At 47.1% G+C, this 12144-nt stretch overlaps 1 long non-coding RNA gene across 1 annotated transcript; it reads left to right on the top strand.

Moving 5' to 3' along the window:
- The first annotated feature begins 213 nt into the window (after positions 1 to 213).
- LOC136467403 (uncharacterized) lies at positions 214 to 1037 on the top strand. Its single transcript, XR_010761561.1, has 3 exons — positions 214 to 454; positions 524 to 742; positions 826 to 1037. It is a non-coding gene; the product is annotated as an uncharacterized lncRNA (long non-coding RNA).
- Positions 1038 to 12144: the final 11107 nt, after the last annotated feature.

Here is a 12144-nt window from a genome sequence, read left to right as displayed (position 1 = left end):
CCTGTCCCTAACTGTGATTGTGGTTTCCTGGCCCATGTTTTTCAATCGAAACATCCGGACACAGTCGCGCGTTGCTTCTACACATGTAGTCGGTTTAATGTAAGAAATTATTTGTACTATCCTTTTTCTTTATTTGTTTAAGTATGGTACTAATATTTTGTTGGAATCTCGTTGTGTAGGACCATGAGAGGTGCTTTTTCTTTCAGTGGATCGATGGTGCAGACAAGTTTGATCCTAGGTACCTCTTTTTCGACGATTGGTTTAGAGGGAGACGTCCACGTGAGCACTTCAAGCGGTGGGTTCCACCCCCCCTAACCCTCCGGCAATGACGGCTAAGGAGAAGCACCTAGCCGCAGTTAGACGACTCAAGGAACCTCCTCTGTGCGATTACGGAGATCGAGCTATGATAAACCCTGAGAATACGTTGGAGTTTGTGTGTCCAAACAAGCATGAAGTAAGTGCAAAGTGTATGTGTTAAAATCTTGAGCTATATGTGTTTATGTACTAATGTCTCATTATTTAGGTGTATTCAATGGCGAAGTGTCGTTTCAAGGAGTGGTTGTATGGTCCTAAGAACCAATGGCCGGAAGAACCGCGGAGGGTTAAGGAAAAGAAGAAAGAACGGGTAATCTACAAAGCACCTCCTGTCATGTGCGAATGTGGTGTAAAATCCAACTATGGCCTAGTCCCTTTGGAGCTTGGAATAGGTCATTATTGCGGCCATATGATTGAGTATGATGAGGTTCGTTATATTTCTGGTAAACATGAAATCGTATTTTGTTTGTTTTCCTAATACATATATGATATAATATTTGTTTTGAACAGAGCACTAGGAAATGCAGTTGGGAATGTTATGATGGTCAAGCTAAGTTCTTGGATGAACTGAAGAAGAGGCAAGTAATTGCACGGAAGAGGGGATATGGACCTGACTACGTCAACCTATTCGTTAAATATCACAAAGAAAAGATGCGTGAGTTTGCTAGACAGCGCGGTATTTGTAACCCGATCGATGTTGGGCTTAACAAATGGGGATTGGAGAGGCGGACGATGTTAGAGGAGGAGAGGGCAACGAATGAGGCAAGGGAGGAGACAAGAGTACAGATGCAAGTCTTGAACGAGCATGTTGCTACATTATGTGCCAGTGAGTGCTTGAAAACCTTTTTTCGTTGCCTGGTTTTAAATGTAATATTATCGAGTTGCTAACTGATTGCATTTTATACATCAATGGATTGGTTGCAGCGGGGAACATGCTGCAGAGGTGGCTCGTGCAAGGTATGAGGAGAAGAAATTAGATGCCCATAGATCACGAGCTGGTCGCACCGTTCAATCACCGATTGTGCTGTGTGATGATGGAGACGAGGATGAGGACGACACTAGTAGACTGAGTGAGCTCATTGCTCTAGCAGAGGTGGGCATACAGGCGTAGGAGGCTGAGGACGACACAGGCAGACTAAGCAAGCTCATCTCTCTAGCAGAGGCGGGCATTCAAGCGCAGGAGGCTGACGACGACACTGGCAGACTGAGCGAGCTCATCGCTCTAGCAGAGGCGGGCTTACAGGTAGAGGAGGATGACAACACGTTCTTCACTCAGGCCGTAGTGGCCGCAGATGAAGCGGAGGCCGCTTACTACAAGCGACAGACAGGTCAGATCAACGCAGTTGAGCCTAGCCACAGCAACAGGGTTGTAGTAGAGGACTGGTACTCGGATGATGAGTTGCTTACTCAGTACGTTTTAGATTGAGGATTTGGAAGTGCATTTGCCCCTTTGTCTACTGTCGGCACTTAGTTATACTATTAATATGTTGTGTAATGTGACATAGTATCGAACTTTTCATTATGTGGTTGTTTTCATTATCAATGGTCTTAATATTCCGCTTAATGATACAGACTTATTTCCATTTGAACACGTGCTGCAAAAAACAGTTAACGACATACGACATTATAGAAATCAACACACGAAACACATTAAATGGCATGTGACTACAGGTACCGAACCTGGGTACATAGTTTTCTTTGACTAAACCTAACATGCCTTAGGTAATTAAACCATGCCTTCGGTAATTAAACCTAACATGCCTTAGGTAATTCAACCTGGGGTTCTCCACAAGAAAAACATAAAGTCATCCTAGTAGTGTGGCGACGTAGCAAATTGTGTTGCACCTTCTCCATAGTAGCCTCCCGTTGTTGGTGGTGGTGGTGGCGGGGGTGATGGGGGAGACCCCTTTTTCTTGTGGTTAGGGCAGGTGCAATATGGATCATTGCAGAGTGCCTCCTATGAATCGGCACCATTATTGTTGTCATCCTGTTCATCGTCCTTGTAACCGCTGCTAACTTTCCTTTCTAGATCGAAGATACGGTCTTGTAGGTAGTAGATGTACTCCGCATGCGGATAAATAGGTCGAGGATCGACCCACCTACTGAACCCACAGTTTTCTTCGGCCAAGGAAGACTACAAAAAGTATGTCGTGTAAGTGATATACAAGACAAACATATTGAAGAAACAAATAGTAATAGCAATTACCCATGCTCGCGGGCATTTGAAGAAACGACGACCTCCATCTATTTCCTCGGTGAACATCTGCACTAGGCAGTCCTCACCATACATGCATTTTGGCCACTCTTCTTTCCTTTCATCGTATCCTGTTATTGGTGCCTCTTTGGTGAAATCACTTTTGCTCTCAACTGGGAACCTCTCATAAAGAGCTTCCTCAAAGAAATCGGGACCAAGAGGACCCTCCCACCCCCAGGTAGTTTTCTTCCCCTTTCCTCTCCCTCTGGACGACCCTCCAGACATTGGTACTACAACAAAAGCAAATGCTAAGGAGTGTTCTTCTTCCTTATTGTTTGTGTGAATGAGAGGGAGTGAGTGGTTATTTATAGGTTGAGAGGAGGAATGGAGGCCTATCAATGTGCCATGTCAGCGATCCGTGTGCCTCTTCACCTCAGCCCTTGGATCAAATAGTCATAAGATGGATGGTGGAGATAGAGTTTAGTTGTGCTTCCTTGCATGTTGTCCTTGCATCTGAAAGGTCTATATCAGTGATGTGATAATTCGATGTTGTCCGTGTATCTAAAAAGTCTATGTTTATTGTCTGAAAAGCATAGATTCGTTCACTGTTGCTTGGTAATCCTAGATTCTTGTACATAGCGTATGTACAAATATTCCTAGAGTATAAACGTAATAAATTTATAGTTAATCTGTGTACTACATTTGTGCCTTTGTACAAGTATAGTATGATTAAAGGTTCACGCAAAAAATTCGTAAGATACGGTCTTGTATTAGAAGCATCCACAGTTACAAACAGAGACATCAATATATATTCTAAACATTTAATCATCCAACAAGCATAATGCAACCACAACGAATATCACAACCAATATAATATGTCATGCAAAGTCCAAATAGTCCACAATGTCCATACAGTCCCGAATAGTTAAAGAAAAGTAAATACAAAATTCACAATAGTTCATAGTAACATCTACCACGTCCCTCACTATCTCCTACTCTTGCCCCTACCCTTGTGACCCAGAGCGCTGGTGCCTGGAGTGTAAGGGTCACGCAGACGGCGTCGCCTAGTGCCTAGAGACGGTGTAGGATGAGTCGATGGAGCGTCATGGAGCTGAGAGGGCCCAAGCTCATCGTGCCTCTTGTCCATGTCATCGTCGTCATCGGCCTCCTCGTCCTCCTCCTCGTCCCCTGTAGCTGCTTGACTAGAGGAACCCAAGGCTCCTCTTCCTGCGGAAGGATCGTACACGTCATGCGTCGTGTTTGTCCTGCAACCACAACAACCAGCCGCACAGCGTAGACGACGTGACAGCCTCTGTTGTACAAAACTATGTTAACTGAAAGAATATAACGTATTAATGATTTGTTTGAAAGAATATTTTTAATCTTACATCTAGGAAGCCAAGTATGTAGTCATCATTGACTCTAGGCCAAACGCGCTCGATCTCTTCAACTGAGCTTCTCAGTGTATTGCCCTGCAACAATGTTTTCAATAATAAGACTTCTGAATAGATATCATTTAGTTTTATTTTCTTTTGTACAAGAATGTAACTTATTATAAGGGTTATACAGCTCGAAGGTTGCAATAACTACAATAGATAACTCCTAATGTCGGTCCAAGAACACCTAATGTATTGTTATGTAACTAAACGTAACAAAATAAGTCGATTGGCATACCACTCTGTCCAAGATCGGTCCTGCCTCCACCTGCCTTCCTGCACGAGTGGACCGGTCGTACGTCGTGTCCTCATCGTCGGAGGACTCGATGTCGGCGTAGTCAGCTTCGGTCCACTGTAGCCTAAGCCTGCACCTTGTTGAACGCTGGTACCAAGCTTGGTACTGCCTGAACTCACAGTTCGTGTGCAGCTCGTTTTTGTCGTCCAGGTTGTCGTGCATCTCCACCCATTCCTCAATGTAGGATTGGTGGTGCCTCTCCTAGTCAAAAATCTTCTTGTTCCTCTGACGATCCAACCTGCACATATGTCATCGTTACATTAATCCACGTACGTGGCACCATATTATAAGAAATGGACCATCATCATGACTCATTTGAAATATCAAAACACTTACTTGTGTAAGTCAATGCCAGTCGAGAACAGAGGCATAGGCCAAAGCTGTCTCACTCCAAATTGGCATGCAACCCTATCTGGCAGGTGGTACTCGATAGCATAGAAGCAGATTAGAGGGCACCTCATCCTATAGAAGTAGTCGTCGGCCCCACATACGTTGCTCAGCTGAAAAGGAAGTGTGTCCTCTCCACCATACGGCTCCCACTCTACCTGCATCATGTTCAAATAAGATGTTAGATGGTATACTAATCCTTTTAATAGCAGCATGGAAAATAAAATTTACTTACACTAGATGCCGTCAGCGAATCTAGCTCATTCGTGTACTGAATGTACGCCCGGTCTATCCTTGTGTGCGAAACCCTGACCTGGTCCCAAAGGTACGCCCACGTCGGCTGGCGACTTGGAGGCTGACCTTGGAACCACTCACGACGAGCCAGTACCTCTGGACGACCAACTAGAAAACGAGCCCACATCCACAGCTGTAACAGGTACACGCATCCACCAAGTGACGGGTTCGCCGTAGACCGATGACACCCCTCGCACAGCTACCGGTATAGAAAACACAAGACTACAGAGCCCTAGCTGTACTGACCCGCCTGGTCCCAGTTACTGAGGCAGTGGATCCACATCTAGGACGCATTGTCACCCATTGCGTCAGGAAAGAGAACGCAAGCAAAAAGGTGTAGGATCCACGCCCGGCAGTAGTACACAACCGTCTCCTCATCTGCCTCCTCGGGGCACTGTGCGAACTCTATACGTAGCCATGAGATGGGAACTCCAGAAGTGCGAGCCCCTTGCTCGCCAAGCTCACGCCCAAGGAAGGCCTCCACTCGTGCTCTCCATCCCTCTAACCTGCACTGCCCGGTGACTGGGTTCCCATGAATCCTTAGGCCTAGCATCTTCTGACAGTCCTGAAGCGAGACTGTCATCTCCCCGAAAGGTAGGTGGAAGCTGTGAGTCTCTGGCCGCCACCTATATTTAAGACCAAGCAAGATTACTTGTCAAAAAGTCAATCGCATGAACAAATGGCCATGAATGGAGGCAATGATTCACTTTAATACCTGTCTACCAACGCAGTTATCGTCGCTGAGTTGAACTTGGGCAACCCACGACGAACCTGAAAGGAGATGACATCCAGGCCAGCTCTTTGCAGGAAAGGAGTGTACCTATCGTCGTACCGAATGTCCAAAAACCCACTGTGGGTCCTAGAACGAAGGTGCGGAAGGTCCTGCATCGAATATAACATAGTCACATGTTACTTCACGAACACATGTACGAATAAAACTTATAGATTATTACCTGCCCCAGCGCAACGAGACGTCCTCTGTGGGTCTCCTCGTACGTTGGGTCGAGCAGGTGGAATTGCTCCATCCTACAAAAAAAGTGAATGAATTAGAATTGCAATGTACAATGAAACATGAACTTATAAATGTATAGGTAATTGACACAAATACAAGCATAAATTGAGACATGCATAATTAAATATATGATACGACAAAATATAAAATAATACTATAAACCAATAGTCCTACCTCACTAATCTACCAATGGCAACTTCATGAGTTGTGGCCAAGTCTACCGCACTTGTCGCACTCGTGCTACTCGGGATCAGTAACAAATGGAGTTCCTCTCCCACGCCTAGTTCTTCCGGGTATCTGATCCATAACCATCCTATGCCTTATCCTCTACCTTGATCCACGCTTGTTTCAATGGTAAGCTGGATCCGCAATGTACTTCGGCCCATCATAAGGAGGCCACTCTCCAGGGTCCCAGAAAGGCACGAAGCGAGGGCTCCATGTGTTCACAAGCGTGTTGACACTGAACTCGTGAGGTATCCCCCTCTCGATATTATAGTTGCGATGCCTAGCTGCTGCCACCAAATGCGAACATACAAAGTGGTATTGCCTTGGTTTACCATAAGTGCACTTGAAATCTTGGAGGACAACCACATGTATCCTCGACTCTCGGACCTCGCCGTCGGATGTTGTACCGCCCCTATGCTCGACCTGATAAGTCCCTGTGGCATGGTCAAAGCATGCAACCTCATGTGTGCCAGCCCTTTCTCTTGCCTTCTCTAGGTGTGCCTTTGGTTTCGGAGCCCATATCTCTCCATCACTCCTCAACTGCAATGCATGGGCGTGTCTATCGTTGAACCAGGCAACAAGCTTATAGAAGGTGAATTGAACAATTGCATTCACGGGCATACCACGTATCCCCAATAGCAACTTATTGAATGACTCTGCCATGTTGCTGCACTGAAACTTGTACCTCCAGCCACTGTCGTCATGAGCTCTCGTCCATTTCTCCAAATCCCTCATCAAACCTGTGAGCCATTGTCTACCTTCTATATTTGATGCGGTTTTGACCTGCTCCAACTTTTCCCTAAAGTACTTGTCCTCAAGCTGTCAAGCAGCCTCCTGCAATAGATCAAAGTTTTTCTTGACACTGTCCTTCCGTAGTAGATTCTCGGCAAGGTGTCGAGTACACCAACGATGGTGCAAAGGTGCATACCCCTCTAACTGCTCTCACACGGCATTAAGTATGCCCTGATGCCTATCAGATATGACGCCAACCTCCCTGCCAGGGCCAACCACATGTATCCGGACTAGCCTCAAGAACCATCCCCAACTGTCATTGTTCTCCTTCTCAACCAAAGCAAATGCCAAAGGAATCAACTTGTTGTTCGCGTCACAGGAATCAACTTGTTGTTCGCAATGAGGGTAGATGTCAACTGCCGATGCCTCAGTGTCAGCTCATAGTCAGCATAATTGTGTGGCCCAACTACTTTTGTGATCTTCCATTTTTCGGTCACCTGTTGCTTCCTTGCACAAACCCTCCATGGGCAGCGTTCCTTATCACACACAAATGTGTAACGGCACTCCACATATGAATGCAATACCCTGTAAGGCCTCTTTCGTATCACTGCAAAAGCCTACAACCACCTCTTCAAAGCAGGGAGGTCATTGAACACCCTCCCCTCCTCAATTACCATGTTAGGACTGGCCTCAGGAGCTTCTAGGAGCTCATCATCACGTCCTTCTGCAAACACCAGATCAAAATGAGCAAGATCACTAAACTCATGAACTCTAGGATCACGGCGGTCGAGAAAGATACGCCTCATCATCTCAACATCACTCTCCGTCAGCTCTCCAACAGGACGATCATCATTAGAATCAAGAGCCCTAGCCATCTCATATGGCTCCGAATCATTCATAATTTCAACATTATTGGAGCCACGAAATCCATCTGAAAAGTGCACTTGTGCAGCAATATGGGGCACATCGATATTCTCAGGAATGTCTCCTGCAATGTCATTACAGAAATGAGGAAAGAATGAAAGAAATAGATGTAAGGAACGGGATAAGCTCCCAAAAACCATGCGGTTAAGACACTCGGATAATTCTGTGTCAAAGGGATCTCATAAGGAGGATCTGCCACGAAAACATGAGTATGACAACCATCTCCAAATAACGCATTGGGGGCAGATTGAGCATCAGGAACCGTAGGCGCAATCTGCACATGCAGGTAAGGTTCCAGAACAGGAGGGTCGATGTGTGCCGGATGATCCATTGCTGGGGTAAACCCATGAGGGATTGGATCAACTAACACCCGACGAACAACCACGTCCAAACATTGCAGGTGGCTCTTCATAGCCGATCTCACATAGTTGTCCCACTGATCCGCACAACCAATTGAGATCATTCACCTGAAGATGTTCGGAGGACAACCTAGGTGCAGTACACCATCAACTGCAATGTCATCATCTCCAAAGCAATGCAGCTCCTCCCAAGCTCTTGCAACCATATCACTAAATGAAGGCCTATCATTGAATAGCACGGGCACGCTTTGCATGTCAAGAAACTCAACATATCCATAATGATCGCTTTCAACTGTGCCTCTATGATATATGGTCACTAGGTTGTCTATCTATTTAAAAAACGTAACGAAACACATGTCCTTTAGTCCAAATTAGACGATAGATAGTACCTAACAAGTACTTTCTAACTACAAACTAAGTAATCATGATAATAACTACGTATATATTTATAGTGTACTCACTAAATAGTAAGATCATATGTAGTTAACTACAAATATAACTACATATCTAAGTAGCTATCTAACTATATCTATTTACCAATGTATCTATGTTTCTATCTATCTACATATATATCTAACTAAATCAACTAACAAAGTCATCACAGTATAACTAGTAAATAACATACACCAACTAAATAGGTACATTGCATATTCATATTTTTTACCTTTCCGGGTCGACGGACGATGGGCGTAGGTCTAGGCGAATATCCGGGCCTGCGGTGGCGCGGCCAACGACAGAGGTGGCGCGTGGAGGTCGCGGGGTGGCCAGCGCTCCGCACTGCGAGACCGGCTCGATGGCCGCGGGAGGCGGGGCGAGGCGAGGGCGGCGGTGGACGTCGGCAAGGCGGGGTGAGGCCGACGGTGGAGGGGGCAAGGCGGGGCGAGGCCGAGGCCGCTGGTGGAGACAAAGGCTAGGACGGCGGTGGAGGGCGTGGGTGGAGGGCATGGCGGCTCGACGCTGCAGCCAACCAACGGGCAACAGCGCGAGGGCACGGCGGCGCTGTGGCGGGCTCGGGCGAGGGAGCGGAGGCAGCGGCGCGGCGCGGGCTCGGCCACCGGAGCAGCAGCAGCTCGGGCAAGCGGAGCTGCAGCGGCTCGGACGGGCCCGGCGCGGCGCGGGCTTCGGCGCGGGCGGGCACGGCACGCGGCGCGGCGCGGCGCGGGCAGGGCGCGGCGCCGGCCTCGGGCGGGGGGGCGCGCGCCGGTGCGGGGGGGCGCAGGGCGGGCGCAGTGCGGCGTGGCGGGCGCGGGCGGGCGGGTGGCGCGCGCGGCGCGGGGCGGGCGCGGGTGGGCGCGGGCGCCGTCGGGCGCGCGCGGGCACGGGCGGGCGTGGGCGCGGGCGCGGCGGTGGAGCAGCGACGGCTGGCTAGGGCGCGGAGATGGGGAAGAAGAGGGTAGATATTTAGGCCGAGCTCGGCGCCATTCACTCTGGCGCCGAGCTCGACGCCAGAGTGGCTAGCGCCGAGCCCCTGACAGGCCTTTTGCCCGTGCCTAGGACCTCGGCGCCAGTCACCGTGGCGCCGCTCACTCTGGCGCCGAGCCAAGGGTCCATTTCTGAAATTGTTTCCACCAGGGGTCTATTTGAGAGAAACTTTCAAAAAAAAAAAGGTCAAATAGTAAAAAATTCGGCAGTAGCCCGGGTGCACGCAGTTGACCCGCAGCGCGGGGTTCTCCCTGGCGAGGATCCTCGTGTAGGCGGAGACGAACGCCTTGGACGCCTGGTACGCCGCGTACACCCGGTCGGTGGGCCACCCACGGAGCTCCAGCTTGCCGCTCTTGTAGTCGTCCAGGAACAGCGCCGACAGCTCGCCAGCCGCTGCTTGGTCAGCGTGTCGATGCTGCTCAGCTCCTGCCGGAGCTCCTCGCCGCTGAAAAACTGCACCAAAGAGAGCAGGATATACATGAAGAACAGAAGAAGATTGCATTGGATGTTTTGTGATTTGCCGTTTCCTCCCTTCAAACTGTGATGATCTGTTGTGTATGCAACCAGTTTATGCACACCAAGACGACCGTCAGAAGTAGCAGGCAGCCAGGCAGGGAAAGTGGAAAGAGCCCGTACCAACACATCGAGCTTGCCGAACTTGCTCCTGACGAAATCAGCCAAGCGAGCAGCGCTGGGGGCTCCGTGATGCCAGGGTTTTTTTATCGGCCGAATCCACCGAAATCTCTGATATTTCCGTTCTATCCGTAGGGTCCGATAAAATAAGATATCGGCCAAATTATTTGGATTTTTCCTTCTCCCACACATACGGCTCAGATTCAGCACTGCCACAATCCTGCACTTATAATGTTTTATTCTTATTTTTATTTGTGAACAAGTGATGTTTAATAGCTTAGGAATAATTTCAAACCATATTCTAGGATTTTTTTCAAAACAATTTAATTTTTTTTTAATTTAGTCCGATATATCCTGTTTATCCTATTTATCCATGACCTCCGATAAATTTTTATTTTCGATAATGAAAACCTTGGTTGGAGCAAGGGCAGGATGATGGCGGCGGAAGGGCGAGTGCTGTGAGATGGGATGAATTTTTTCAATTTTTGTAAGTCTCCGTCATCTCTCCGTGGGCTGCTTGAGTGGGCCTGGGCCAAATAGGTGAACGGAAACAGTTTTATGGGTCATGGCTAGCCTTTGGACTGAACTTGCGAGCATCTCCTTTGAAAAAAAAAACTTAAGAGAATCTCCAATAGTTTCCTTAAGAAAGGTAGAGAATATATTTGATAATTTTATATCAGAAATGCTGAATTATTTTCAACTCACCTCAATCAATTTTATACTTTATTTTTTCTTTTCTTGTACATTTGCATTGGAAACACTATCCTTTCTCCTTTTCTTCCACATGCCCTTCCACCTCTAGATCGGCCAATTGGATACGCGTGCTTATATTTCCACGAGATTAAATCAATTTTTCCATGTACGGAAAGATTGGAAATTGAGATAAGGAGTTGTTGCAGAGATATTTTTTCCAATCATCTCAATAAATCAAGATTATAAGTCAGCTTTGGAAACTCCTGGAGATACTCTAAATAATACTTTTTAAAAGAAAAGGACTGTTTTAATTTATCCATATCACATCTATAACAACAACAATCATAATAATAACAATAACAACAGTAATAACAATAATAATACATCCCTTTAAAAATATTAAAATACAATATTATGTATATACACCTAACATTAAAGAGCATAAATTCTCTCCATTTTTTCATTTGTCTCCCTTTAACAACTTGTGTGGACAATAGAACAAAAGTCAGATAAGTGTAAGATGAGCTCGCTCCACAAAAACGACCGGATGTGCTCGTCCCAAGTGAACGGTGCTCACGCCGTCTTCCCAAATGAACAGTGCAAGCACGCGCCTAGGGGCGAGCGGAGCCGCAGCCAAGGTAGCGCGCAACCTAGGGCGAGTTGCGGAGGCAAGCGGTGGCGGCGGAGGCATACGACCTGAGGTGAGCGGAGCACTGCAACCGGGCTCAAGGCAGGTAGGGGTTAGCTGGGCGGAGGTGGGGATAGGCGGTGGTGACACGAGCAGGGCCAATGGTGGTGACGCGGACATGACAGAGATAGGCGTAGACATGACTAGGCCCAAGGGGAAGAAGCACATGTTTGTATGACAGGTGGGCCGCATAGTTAATGGGGTTAACTGCTCTGCTATTTTATCCATCTCATCCCTACAACAATCCAATACAGAATAGAACCGCTATATATCCTTTCAACCAAACACTAGAATGAAACTAGCTATCTCATCTCTAAAATGAAATCGTTCTATTCTACCTCACTCTCTAACCAAACGTATCCTTAAGGGCACCCCCATTGACTGTCTTATAAAGCTAACTCTAAGTATTTGTTTTATATTTTAATAGAAGAGAGAGAAAAGCTAGCTCTTGATCAAGAGTTAGGCTTATACACGTATTTTAAGATCATGTGAGAGTGTCATGTGAGCCTAATCATACTATGAGTTATTGCTAAAA

Source organism: Miscanthus floridulus, chromosome 7, assembly GCF_019320115.1.
Source record: "Miscanthus floridulus cultivar M001 chromosome 7, ASM1932011v1, whole genome shotgun sequence".
Taxonomy (NCBI): Eukaryota; Viridiplantae; Streptophyta; class Magnoliopsida; order Poales; family Poaceae; genus Miscanthus; species Miscanthus floridulus.
The sequence above is the reverse complement of the archived record's forward strand: the minus strand, read 5'-3'. Positions and strand labels throughout refer to the sequence as shown.